Below are 15236 nucleotides of genomic sequence, written 5' to 3'. Positions count from 1 at the left end.
CACCCCTTGAACTTCAGAAACCTCCCACGTGAGGTGAATGAGTTGCATGTATTTCCCAAACGCGCTGCCTCCAGAATAAGGCTGTGGAAACTTTAGATGGCACTCAAAAATCAAATCCAACGGAAAATCTCCTGGCTGTCAAATATTCATATTGTCCTCATACTTTCTACAGATATGACAAATTGTCGTCAGCGTTAGCCCTGAGCTGTGGCTTATGATTGGTTCGATATGAAATTGCGATAATCAGTTCTGTGATGACTAATGAAATCAGTCTTACTTAGTGGGATTTCCTTATTCAGGGGGGTTTAAACCAAGGAAATTCAGAATAAGACACTATCGTATTAAACATGCTACATTTGCCATAAAGTTGGATATTGTGTTATTGTGAGTATTATTGTGAATGTGTGTGTGTGTGTGTGTGTGTGTGTGTATGCAAACATTACCTCTTGCCATTAGTCACCTGTAGTTTGCCCGTTGTTGACAGAATAATTGAAACTTAACTGATCCTCTTTCTCTTGTGCCAGTATTTCTGCCTATCACATTGGTCTCTATCTGGGGAATGCCCATTAGTCCGTCGGCGCATTATTCGTACCAATGGCACAGCAGCCTCTATTTCAGGTCAGGTGTTTATTGTGACATGAATTCTTGCAATGTTTTTTTTTGCGGAGAGAGAGCGTCCATGCGTCATTCACAATCTCACACATGGTCCACAAGGTGACTGTGGCGAGGAGGGTGAAGAAATTAACAGTCTGACAGTCAGAAACACAATGTAATTTTCACTCCAGTCGTCAAAATCCAAAAAAGTCCTGACATGCTAGACTTTACGTCAGGTTGTTGTGGCCCATCATGGAAGACGAATCTCAGTTCTCGGGACATGTAATACCCACCTATGGCTCACAAACTTCATATTCATGCACAACACTGCATGTTTGTTGGCCAAAATGAAATAAAATCAGGCTGAAATTGTGCAGTCTGACCCCGACATTAGATGAACAGCACAGTTTCTGAGGAGAGCTGCTACAAAGGAAGAGGGGATTGGAATAAATTTAAGATGTGAAATATTATAAAGCAGCTTCGTATTCTGCATGACAGCAAATCATGATGCCATCTCAGTAACACACAGATCCACTCGTTTGTGTGCCCGCACCTTGTGCATGGTGAACACCCCTGTAAATGTGTTGAATCTGTGAACATCTACCTGCTCTTTTTCTCCAGTCACACATCGACATGCATGTACACACACACACGCGCACACACACACACACACACACACACACACACACACACACACCTACACATGCCTCTCAGTGAGGAGATTGTCTGGTTCTTGCTTATTTCATGGATTAGTTACAGGAGGGGCTTTTAAAATTGTATCTGAGAGAACATTTTTGAAGGGAACCTCTATGTAACCTTGCCGCTTCCACGCCGTCTGCCAGACTTATGCTCATCTTCTCTGTAATAAAGTCAGACACAAAAGAATATCCTTGCTCTTGCCCTGCACGTTGTGAATGCTGTGCTTCCTTCCTTTGTCCATCACACACTCTTTTTGCCTGTGCTATTCAGTTAGAGGCATATTTCTGCAAAATGTGTCATTTTGTATTGTTTAACCTCTGAAAGAGAAAGAACGTGTTGTGTTTTGCACAGCGTAGAGAAAGGACAAATTCCCACATAGATTTCTTGAGTGGAATCACCTTGCATTCAGAATGCTGGTATGAAAATACTTATAGTTGTGTGTAGGTTACTCATTTCAGATACTTGGGGTTAGACCTTCATTAGCATAAAAAAAGAACAGTATCTTTTTGTCAGTCTTTGATTCAAGAATATAATCATTGACCGGTATCAATGCTGTGGAATATTAATGTGGAATTGTGTCCTTGAAGATGTCAGTACGAAATTATATTCTGAAATAAACATTAATCATACTAAGCCAAAAATGTAAATGTCATCAAATGAAAGAAATCAGTGCTGTTAAATGCCACATGATCCACTCTGAAAATCTAAAGAACAAATACGTCTGAAGACATTATGCGCAATGATGAAGAAGTGCCAGATAATTAACAGCTGAAGTGATCTGAGTTATTCCACTCCTGGCCAGCGACTGAAAACCATTCAAACAGCTTGGGAACGGGAAGTCCCCGGGTTCAAATCCCTGACCAACTCGAGAAATCTGAGCAGGTCAATGGGAAACATTCTCCACTCCCTCGGCAACAACTGTCCAGGTGCCCATGAGCAAAGCACTTAATTTATTTCACACTGTTCCTCTGGAGCTACTCAGTGGCCTGTGGTGTGAACTGTAGCCGCATGAAACGAAACAGGGCTCACACACCCAGTCAGTACGCTGGTTTTCATTCTCGATATTTAATCATGAACTTATTTACATCTGGGTGCAATTCACTTAAATTAACTACCTGGTGGGATAGAAAACCAGCTGTGCTCTGAGTCTTGAGGACTCACAGAGCTGAAATCACAGAGCTAGATCGGGTATTACATACAGTATTGTCTTTTTAATCTTTATTTATCAAGGGCAGGCATGTGCAATTACAATATGTGCCACGGAGGGCTGTGAGTATGCAGATTATTATACCTATTAAAGTCCCTAGATAAATAAAGCTTTAAAATATTCTATACATATTAAGATTTGGGTGCTTCACATTCACATCGTATCAGAAGAAGTGAAATAACAGGATGACATTTTGTTGGTACAATTTGCAAGTGTTCATGTGTGTAACTCACTGGGACACTTACAACCAAAAGCAATTTATTCATGAGTTTAAAGTCGACCATAAACTACAGCAGACAGCATTACTCATTTTTCATAGGTAGAGCTGATTGAATTATTGTGAGTATAACTGATAATTTTGATTTTTATTATCTTAGACCGACAACATTTCATTCAGTCCATCTGCGCTGACACATTTAGGCAGTTTGTGATGCCATGTGGGAGACATCGGAGTGCACCAAAAAAAAATCCCACGTCTTACTTGTAATTACCACCAGGAAGCTGACATGACTGTTTTTTTTTCCGTGTTGGCAGGTCTTTTTAAAATCCAACATGACATGAATGCAGCATCAGTGTTACACCAAAGAGTCAACATTTGGTGGCAAGATAATTCTCCCACCAGAAAACAAAAAAAACATGTAGACTCCCACTCCCACGAGTTCCCTAGTTTCTTTGGAAAAAGTCCCAGGAGTAAAGTTTCTTGTCAGCTTCTCGTCATCTTGGGGCTCAGCCAGACATAAGCCAACATCCCCCCTGCAGTAATACTGCCACATCTTTAAGCAAATGGCACAAATGAAAAAAGCTAAGAAGTATGTGAACTTAGATGCAACCATTCTCTTAAACAGTGACGTCTAACCATGTGCTATGTACAGGTAAAGAGTCTGCAGGTTTTCATTATTACCATTCACAACACAGAATGATTTTACTTTTGTCTTTTCTGTGAGATGGCATGTGTCAAAATATGGCCAAAGGGTCAAAACAGTGTTTTTAACCAAGCCACATATTTTCCATTGGCCGATGCAATACAACAGCCTTGTGTTATAAAACCATTGCCCTCTCATGTAACCTCAAATGTGGTTTCAAACACATTAGGCACATCAAATATTTAGAATCATTAATCATTACTATCCAAGCCCAGACCTCAAAACCCAAATCTTAATTTAACATGTTGACTGAAAATGGCTATAATATTCTGACACTCTATTTTTGTATAACAAATAAACGTTATGCACCAATAGCCATTAAATGAATCATTATACATCAACCAAGAGTAAACACAAAGCATCCAGGTATTGTTAATAAGTGAAATGAGCTGGTGTTGTGATTTGGCTGGTGGGAAAACCTCTATACTCGTGGCTCTTCATGACACACAGCTGGACCCCACTGGTCTTACAGTAAGTGTATGTCTACCCACAAGCCACTGGGTGCATGGTAAATGGTGCACTGACTAGGCGGACTTTAGTTGAGCCTCTTAGGCACATCCACACTAGTCCAGAGAAATCGGAAAATGCATCTTTATTTCTTCTTCACCCACCCGTCCACCGATTTTGTCCACCAACAGCTGAGCCATTCAAAAATGCTATGCCACTAAATTTGGAGGTGCTGGTTTTGTGTTAACCCTCCTGTCGTGTTCGCGGTCAAATCTGACCGGTGTACAAGTTTTCTCTCCAAAAAATGCAGTTAATTTCATCTGTTTGTCATGAGGTTCCATGACTTTGTTCACACATGGCATCTGAACACATAAAATAAATTTGGAGAATTTTTATTAATTTTTGAATGTTTTATTTAACTTGTATACACCCATCGTGTTCCCGGTCACAAATGACCGGTCATTAGAAATGAATGGGTAAGACTACAATTAGTGTATAAAATAGAGTTAAACACATTCCCACACTCCTTTCCCACAACATGCAGGTGTCTTTGAGCAGACACAGATGTGTGTGAACACACACACACACACACACGCACACACACACACCTTATACCCCTTTCTGGCTTCCATGGCAACCCCCACGGGAAAGTATCTCTCAGACTTCTTTCCCACACCCCAACATGTAGGTGTCTTTGAGCAGGCACACACACACACACACACACACACACACACACACACACCTTATACCCCTTTCTGGCTTCCATGGCAACCCCCACGGGAAAGTATCTCTCAGACTTCTTTCCCACACCCCAACATGTAGGTGTCTTTGAGCAGGCACACACACACACACACACACACACATACACACACCTTATACCCCTTTCTGGCTTCAATGGCAACCCCCACGGGAAAGTATCTCTCAGACTTCTTTCCCACACCCCACATGTAGGTGTCTTTGAGCAGGCACACACACACACACACACACACACACACACACACACCTTATACCCCTTTCTGGCTTCCATGGCAACCCCCACGGGAAAGTATCTCTCAGACTTCTTTCCCACGCCCCAACATGTAGGTGTCTTTGAGCAGGCACACACACACACACACACACACACACACACATGGACACAGACACACACAGACACACACAACTTTGCCCCTTTTTGGCTTCCATGGCAACCCTCACGGGAACCTACCACGGGAACTGCCAACACCTGACACCTGACACCTGACACCTGTCAGGTGTCAGGTGTCAGGAAGAAGACCCAGCTGAAGTTGTGGTCACCTTTCGGTCCAAAAATGGTCATTTTTCCTGGACCTCATCCCCACCTGAGAGGAACGGTCAGCTTCCATGTGAAAATGTCATGAGGATGACTAACTAAATCATAGTGGTCAATGCTGACGGGAACACAAAAGATGCTATCTTTTTGCCACTATTTAGAAAATTGAAATGTTTTCAAAACAGTGTCCTTGGAAAACATTGAAATGAAGTACTCTGTGATAAATACTACAATATGTTTCATCTGAGTATTTGTTATAGTCAAAATAATATCTATATAATGTTTTTTTCCCTAAAAAACGAATGGTATGATCTCAGGTAAATTAGGCCTACAGCACATACATAGCAAATAGAAGTTCAAAACTTGTCATTTTCACAAGAGCAGAAGTTGGTAAAAAGATCTAACACAAGATTAGGTGATAATATGTATCATAGTGGATTTATAATCAAATACAATGTTACCGGTCAGATGTGACCGGGAACCTCATGAGTGTTAGCCCAAAATGAACAGAATAGGAGGGTTAAAGTGCAGCAACGAAAACTGGAAAAACAGGGTTCCTGGCTAGACCAAAGCAATCGACAAGGCAACATAAGGTATAATACAGGTATTGCTCTGCACATGCCTGTTAAAAGAAATAAAAGCATTTTTTGGTGATGTGGTGTGGATGACCACCTTTTGTAATTTTTGTGAAACGCTAGTGTGGACAGAAAACAATTTGACAATGAAAACAGATTTCTCCATATTAGTGCACCTCTAGGATCCCTATTAGCTGTCACCAAGGCAACCACTAGTCTCTCTGGAGTCGATACAAACACAATCACAGTAAGACATTTAACAAGGAAAGACCAGCCTTGTTGTTTTGTGTGTGGCGCTGTGTAAACATTTCCAGCACAAATGGTGTGCTTCGTTTCCCCAGAAGCCTTATTCAGCGCGTGATTGTTAATGATCACATAAATGAGGGGGACAAGCACGAGAGTTAAAGGCAAATCGTGTGGCTGAGTGCTTTTTAAGGTGCACCAACTATGTAGTCGCCTACCTGCGGTTCGCTGACATCACATAGGATCCTTTCATACCAGAGCCTCTCCTTTCTTTCATACTCGCCCTCGTGTTTTGCTGTCAGCATTAACCGCCCACATCACAGAACACTCAAATCAAATTATGTTGCTAATGCTAATTAGTGTTACCTAGAGCTCCATTAGCTGTACTCAAGGAGGCAGTCATGGCTTCCCCTGGCTGAATGAGAGACGCGGCTAAATGGGCCCAGAATACAGCTGCATGTCAAGCACGCCGGAGGATCTGTGTGTAAGTGCAACACACCACCTTTGACACGGTGCATGAGTATCAGGGTGACACAGCATTGCATCTATTATGTTTAGAGTGATAATGCCACTATTTTATAAGTACTTGCTTAATTGGCTGCTGCCTATCGTGTGATCTGCAAGGTATCTTAAAGAGTGCACCCACTGTTTCTTCTGGGTGCAGCAGCAGCCTAGACATTACAGAGGCAGGGTTATGAGCATTAGTTAGCTGGTTTGAGTCTCCGGAGCATCTTGAAAAATTTATGCAGAACAAAAGAACAAATTCAGCAACTCTTGCAGATGCCACTAGATGTTCTAAAACTGCATCTTTATTGGTGGGCTGTATATAAAAAAACGGTGATTTTGTGCCCCTTTCTGCAATTTGTGCGACAGCCTAACTTTCACATAATGGGTGACTGATGCATAACTAAAGTGTGGACTACACGGTCCACAATCCCTGTAGACTCAGTGTAATTGAGTCTGCATGGTCTACGTTTTCCCATGTGAACCACGAGGACTCAGCTACATTAAGTCTGCAGGGAATGTGGATGGCTATTTCGCGACAGCTGGGGTGTTGCACAAATTGCACATTGGGGGCCATAAGATCGACTGCCTCTTTGCGACGTCACCCTGATTAAGGTTTTCTGACAAAATGGTCTAGAGAGAGGGAGAGCATTTGCTTTTCCCTTATCTATCTTTTCCTAGTTTGTGCAGATTGGTTATAAAACCAGCTCCTGAGCATTTAATTTTCCTCGTTAAAATGCATGGAAGGTAAGTAAGTTAGTCAGCTTTGCCTGGGTAGATATTTAAAACTTGTAATAATTGAGAAGGAAAAATTAAAATAAATTAAGATGATTTCTTCCTAAAGCCAAACTGGCAAGATTTTCTCCTTCCATCACTGGCATACCAAAAATTATGAGTTTGCCCCCTGTTGAGTAGATGCAGGTTGATGGTGTGACTGCATACTTCCTTTCTTCTTTCATATATAATGATACAACATATATCAGAGGCACCCTTTTCACCTTGTTTCTATTTTGGAAATCAAAACTCTGCAATTTCTTTAATGTGCATCAAAAGGAACCCTTGTTGACAGAGATCTGTTAAACATTAAAAATAGATGTCCCTTACCTTTAATGAACAAGTATAAGCCTCAAGACATACTGCTGAAATCTTACTTCAAAGTTGAGAGGCTGGTGTGTGAGAAACCCTTTTAAACTTCTGTCCTTCAGGACCTGCTATATCAATTCACTTTTCATGACCTAATAACAAGTGCCAAAGTGGAATACATTAAGAAGAATTAGATCATGCTGTCCCCTGCTGTTTGTTAATGAGGTGTCACTTCACAAGAAATCAAACTTGAAGGTTTATTTATTGTTAACTCTTTGCCCTGGAGTGGCAATTAAGCAACTTTTGTGGCCTTTTGAATGCCAGTGTATTTAATTTGTGGGTCGGGTTAAGGTGTTAAGGTGATAGGCAACCTTGTAGCCATAAGGTGGCTTAAGTTGCTCCACAGAAGATTTTCACCCAGCCTGGAAAAGTGGATTTAAGCAGAGGAAATAGATGACAAATGCCACTGAAATGCCCTCAGGCAAGGCAGTGAATGCCCCAGTTGCTAAGACTATGGTTGTACTGGGCTGTTACCAGATTTTGGTATATAACCCTCTCTCCCCCTAAAATTATTCCCCTTAGAGCATTACTGTTCCTCCTCATCTCGCTTGGATAAATAAGATTTAAGATGCACAAGAAATGACCAATCGCTAATATCACAAATGCACAACATCAAAATAAGCTGCGGATACAAGTTTTTAATAGAGAAAGTTTCACTGGAGGAAAATTTTACACATTACAATGTCCATTCATTCCATTCATGATTATTCAACCCATTTGGTTTCTCTGTGTGTTTCAAAGCTTTGTCCACATTCTGCACCCAATGATTGTGGGAGCTTGTGAAAATCTGCTTAGACTTGGGGCTCTCCAGGACTAGCACATGGATGAGATGCTTAAAAGCTATGCAGGTTCTTTTCTTTCTTTCTTTCTCTCTTTTTTTCTTTTTTCTTCTTAATCCTGCCTCGGCTTTTAGAAATGACAGAGAATAACACCTGTGAACAGCAATACATTCAAAATAAATCCCCTATTCGTGACTGTTTTGGCTGGCTACATTATGGCTTTGAGATTTGGAAAATGTGGGCACCGCAAGAGTGAAAGCAGTTGACCCTCCCTTCTCCCCGCTGCCTTGTGCTACAGTCTTAGGCTGCTGTCTCCATGCCAGTGGTTTATCACTTTGAATTTCTCCAGGGCCTCTTTTTCCCTAGCAACCCTCTGACGGAGCATGGTCCCACTCTTCAATTCAGTATGGAAACAATAGGAGGATGCAGTTGTTTTTAAATGGACTCCCGCTTGTATGAGAGGTGACACTTGCTGACGGGTTGGCTGCCAATTCTGGCTTGGTGACCGTTTCTCACTCTGTCGACTTGGCCGGACAGCAGGTGTGCCGCGTGTGTCTTGTCAGCCGTCATGTCAGGTGAGTCACTGAGTGGCTGGTGGTGAGGCATACCATGCACTTGGCCTTATTGCTATTCATGTCACAGATTCCAGGATGTATAATCGTTCAGCTGAGGACCCAACAGGGTCAGGGTCTGACTCGAGGGTCTTTTCATGGCCGCTAACCTCAGCTGGGTCTCCACAGACTGAGGATTACACGTGGATACATCGTAGAGGTGATCCCAGCTGTGGGCTGGCGGTGATGACACCTCAGCTGTTCTGTATCAGCAATCAATAGTTTGTGATTCACAGCAGCAAAGAGGGCTGTTTTTTAGTTTGAGTGGTGTTGAATTTGTATCTTAGGATTCATTAATTTTATAACTGAATGAATTTTGTTATTGTGACCATCCACAGATCCCTGAACTGCTCTTTCCACCTTAAATTTCAAATATCTAGATAATCTATCTAATGTTTCCTATCTAATGACAGATAGATAGATAGATAGATAGATAGATAGATAGATAAATAGATAGATAGATTTAGTGTTTTGTGTTACATTTTACAGTCCTGTGGTTTCTGGCATATGTTCTCCCTTTGTCAGGTTTTGTCCTTGCTGTGTTTGCCTTTTGTGTGTTGGCCCTCCATGTCCTCACACACACACACACACACACACACACACACACACACCATATTCCCTCACGCAGACACCTGTACACCAATCATCTCTAAAGCCCTTTTCTCACCAAAGACTCTTGCCACTCCTCTTTGCATCATTCCTCAGTCAGTCACCTGTCTGCCCACCTGTTTGCCACACACCTGTCTCCTGGTAGTTAATTAGTCCCTGGAGTACCAGTCTGTCTCCCTTATAATTTGCCAGTTTGTCCCAGTTTGGTTCTTCTGTCATGCCAGCGTTTTTCATCAAATCTGTAAGGCCTTGTCAAGATTGCAAGCCAGAATCTGTTTTTTTGGCATATCCAGTTTGTATCCAGATCAAGTTTAGAAAGTCCAGACAGCCAAACACCACATGAAATGTGATTTTTGCAAATCTGGACCAAACCACAGGTGGAGGTTTGAAATGCATTTCCAGTCGGATTTCTACAGATGCGTCTCAGTCCTGACACTATGACCACTCAAATCGGATTTCAAACTGTCTTTTGCATCACTCGCAATGTGACAGCGTCAAATCCAGCGTGAGGAGGTGCATCAGAGCGGCTGAGCAGAGTCCCTGCTGCTACGAGCAGAGCAATGTGGAGGACAACACAGAGAAAAACAGACTAAACTGTCTGCTGGCACTTAGGGGGGAGGCTTCTGTACATTTCTCATGATTTCACGTTGTAAAGCCATGTCACCCTTGTGTGTAGTTACTGACACCTGCATTGTTACCACAGCAACCCGTGCAGAAAGGTTGGTGATGACTGGACACAAATCCAATCTGATCACTTGCAAATAGCATTCAAATAACAAGTTACAATAATTATGTAATATACATTCGCACTTACATATTATTTTCTACCACTTCTCCATCAGCCTGCAGCCAAAACTCTGTGCATACATGGTGTGAAGTGTGCAGAAAGGCGCACACATTCTCACCGCACATTCTTCTTTATAAATACAAATTCCTGTGTAGAAAATAGCGTGTACATGTTTCTGTGCGTATGCAGTGTTTATACATCTGGCCGCTGGATTGTTCTCTGGCTCTCTATGCCTAACTAAACAACTGTGCAATTTTATGCTTGCCTGCTGTCAGTCTCTGCATTTGGGTCCACCTGTTCCCACATCTGTGACAATCCATTTCACTTCAGTTCAAAGGTTTCTGGACAAATCAAACTTGTACTCATGTAAGCTCCTATTTTTCCTATTCGGCTCCTGGTCATGTAATACGTGAAAGCACTGAGCATATTTTCAGTGAAGCATTTTTTCGGAGATATGACTGACTTTTTTTTTATGCCAAAATAACTATTTGTTACAGGAACTGATTTAACTGAGTGCACCTGTTGTTTGTTTACTTCAAACACCATTTCACAATCAAAATCAACTCTGCATTTTTGGAACAATTTCTAAAGTTTAACAGGTGTCTTTTACTGCAGTACATTAAACTTTTTTTAAAAAAAAAAGTTTTTGGTGTTTTTGTTCAACACCATGAAATTGATGAGGACTATGGATTGGTCCCTTTCCTTTCATTTGTTTGTCATCTCACAGGCAGGATATCTGAGACACCACTGATTGGATTTTGATGACACTTGGGGTATTAATGCATCTCACCACTGTGTTGTGCCATTTTCAAAATGACACTTATTTTGACAATCACAGGTAAAAAAACAAAGCAAAAATATGTGTCACTGATTGGCCCGGAGAGTGCATCACTGCATCATTCATGGGGGAGGCATGTTAGCTGTTGCCATGTTGCTGCAGAGGCTGTGCGTGCGGTAGCATGTAGAGTGTGTATGCATATGGATGTATATCTGTGCAAGCAGTGTGTGGCTGTGCGCCTTTGTGTGTGTATGCTTTGATAGGCTTTGGACACACTGGGGAGCCTCTCTTCTCTCCGTCCCTCAGCCTGGCAGTAATCACTGATTAGAGGCTCAGCATGTCCTGTTACACTGCAAGGTTTTCTCCAGATGCCAAAAATGTGCCACATATCACCTGTCAAAAAGCAACGCACTGACACCAAGCCAATTTCTGCGAGAGATGGGGGTGTGTACCTGCAGAGAATGTGTCTGATTTTCTGTGTGGGTGTGTTTTTGGGTCTGTGTTTATATTGTTATATTTTTGTCTTCCTAAAGATAGAAAAATAGAGAAAATCCTTCAAAATGAGGTAGCTTAGAGTTAGCTTTATGTTATTAAGGCCAGGTTTGTACGAATGTGGTCAGTGAAGGTCCTCACAAGTGCAGCGATACAAAGTCATGTGTGTGTGCAGGTGTGAATGTGTGAGTGTATGAGCCGGTGAATGTGTTTTTCCACGTGTGAGAGCTTGACTTCCCACCTGGGACGCCGCGCATCACAGCATCACAGAACTTCCAGAAGTGAACTAAAACCCAGCTTTAAAGTCCTGTGGGTTTTGTTCTGTTTCAATAAACATCTGAAGTATTTACCTGCGATTGTGTCTTTCCTTCTGTTGCTGCATCAAATCTTTGTGGGAAAAAAAACAAAAAAACTCCTGGTTCCATATAAGAAAGTGAAGTCTTCATTTGTATCTCACCATGATGAGCCAAAGCATGTGTTCACTGTTTGGTAACTATTTGAAATATCCAAATTAAATGTTATCTGCTTAATTATGGGCAAATGTAATATTCATATTAATGTGTTTATGTGTAAGTGCTGTCCACCAGTAACTACTTGCTAAATACCTTTAAAAAGAAATCCCATCCTCACCTATTATAACTAGAAACAGTATTAGACTGAGGACACAGAGCACTCTAAGTGTTTTGAATGAAAAAATCCATAATTCTCAAGATGGCAGTGCTGACAGCCTAAGACATGCTGTCAGCAAAACTAGCCAACTGACTCATCTTTTGTGTATCATCAGAAAATCTGATGATCGTACTTTTGAGTTCACACAGCTGCAGAGCCATGTTGCTAACGACGACTTGCTTTATGCATGTGGGGGACGACAGCAGCACAAACACAAGCCACAGCCGGCTTCGACAAACACAACACTCTCATTAGCCTGGAAATTTATATTTAGTCAACAAACTAAGAAGTTATGTATTTTTTGGCTTGTTTTTTGAGAAGTGTGTGGTTCTACGGTAAACCAGTCCTCCTTTGAATGTCATATTCTCACTGTTTCATGAAACACTGGATGGCACATCTACAATACTGCGTAAAAAAAAAGGCTCTGACAACAGTATGTAAAAGAATATATGTATGAAAAAATTTGGTCAAAAGATTCATTCAACAAATCGTTTAATGTTTGACCTTAGCTCTGACTGCCTAGTCCCTCTCACTGAGATTAAATACAACCAAACGTTCACTTCAGCTCGATAACTAAACTGAAACCGTGAAGGCTAAGCCAGCGAGCTGAGAAGTTGGTTGAGTAAAGATATCATTCACAAACTGAAAGCCGCTATAACAACATCAATAATATCAATCTAGATAATGTTGTATATCTGGATTGCAGTCCAAGAGCAGCGTTGTTGAATCATTGCAGCTAAAGGTTGGCAACCCAAAGCAGTAGTGTGTATTTGAACACACACCAGCCTGTGAGTGTTTGCCAAAGTGAGTCATGAATCTACAAATAACATAGTTGATAATCTATCCATGTAAAAAAATAATAATAATAATAAAAAATCAGCAGATCTCTCAGTAATCTCTCAGTAATATTATTAATATTGTTCATGTGGAGCACAAATTTAGCGTTGGTTCTGTTAACTGTTTGAAAATGAGGGTGTGGGGGTCATTTACCCAAAAGATTTCTTCTTTTTGAGCGAATTGTTTGCAAACGACACGTCACTATTAGTAATGAAATGTGAAAGCTGCCATAACCAAAACGCATCCACACAATATTTTAAAGGCAGAATAAGTAGGATTTGTCAGTTGCTGTTTGTAAACACAACATTCAAAGTTGCTGAAAAAAAAGCAATCTGCCTCCCTGCTACTTAAAACCCAACATGCATTTTGGCTGCATTCTGATTTATTGGGGCTACTGACAGAAAAGTGGTATGTTCGCCCATTCTAATAGGCTTTCTTTGTATGATTTTTGACCATCGCTGAAAAATGGCATCTTAAGGTGGAACCCCTGGTTCTTTATCGCCGAGGGAGTGACACCAAAACCTGACAATTACTGTTTGTTTTTTTAGATTGCTGAGGCATTTTCTGCTATCAAACTCCATTGTAGCTGATGGGAATATCTTGACAACATCATGTCATCTAAACCACTTAACCAAAAGAGAGAGAAAAAACATCAACAAAAAACAAAACAGGCCCATAAATGCAAGGTACAATACCAATAGCATTTTTTGTATAGTTTTAAAAAAATAAGTATAAAAAAAAATAAAATTAGTGAACCTTTCTTTGGCTATACTGAAATGAGGTATTTAACCTGGGACTGCTCCTGTGAAACCACACGGGGTTTCATGTGTACAAAGTTAGAGAGCAACAAGGATGAGAACATGAAAAACTGTCAGCTTTTCTTAGCAGATATCTATCATGTACAAATTAACAAATACAAATAAAAATGTGCAGAATCTCCTCCAGTATACAGATAGTTTCTGTGTGATTTGGCGAAGTTTCCAGTCTGCAGTGGGGTTGGGTGGATATTCGTTTGCCGTACTAAAACAGACCAACTTTCAATGTTTACTTGTGAAAAACAAAAAACAATAGTTCTTTCCAAAATCAGAGGCACAGATACCCGCCATAATCCACAGCCCTGGTGTACAAAGAGTTTTGTGAGAGAATTGTGGACTATTTCCTGCCAAAGAGCACCGGCACACTGCATTTATCCACCTCACATTTTTACTCAGTGGGTGTGGACACACACAGAAATAATCTGGATGGATAGACTGCACCAGGATAACTGGAAAAACATTTCTTCTTTCTTTCATTCCTTTCATTTCTTTTTTTTTTTTTTGTGAACAAATATAACTGGCTGTAAAAAAAAAAAAGAAAAAAAAAAGAAAAAGTCACCTAATGTTGTAGGTCAAGACACCCAGGAGGCACTTGTTGATGAGTTCAAATCACATTTGCGTTGCAATTAGATCCCAGGTCTCATTTAGCCACAAGGACCAAGGGGAATTTGACTAGGCTTTAAAAATACATACTCATTTATTTTCAGTCTTTCTATAGGTCTCTGATGTAAATATGAGAGATGAAACAGAATGTTAAAGCCGTTGAGAGTAGTATATCTGCTGGGCGCACCACAGGAGGGCACCTATGTCCAGGATTGATGTTGCTCCCTTAATCACCATTGCCTAATTGGGACATCATTCACCATCGTTTTATCCCTTTTTCTTTTTTTTCATTTGTTTCAAGGGGCAAAACTAAAAAAGGCGAGGTAGATCATTCAGCATTAGGCCGTAAAAAAGCACTGTTGCGCTGCTTTTCACTGTGCTCACCCACAGCACCCGTTGCAGTCACAGCATTAGAGCCGCCTGCAATTTTCCAAGCATTTACAAACAACACCTGCTCTAAATGCTGGCAATAGATATCAACTTGGCTCCCCCGCCCAGTGAGCTGTGTACCCCCGCATGGCTCATTGACTTTATGATGATTACATTTTCTGAGATAACCTTTTCTTGCTTTCCCCAGATGTCAGTAATTTTGTAAGAGGGGGTTGGTTTTGTCATAACTACTCATTTCTGATA

This window comes from Myripristis murdjan, chromosome 4, assembly GCF_902150065.1.
Source record: "Myripristis murdjan chromosome 4, fMyrMur1.1, whole genome shotgun sequence".
Taxonomy (NCBI): Eukaryota; Metazoa; Chordata; class Actinopteri; order Holocentriformes; family Holocentridae; genus Myripristis; species Myripristis murdjan.
This window is presented reverse-complemented; position numbering follows the sequence as displayed.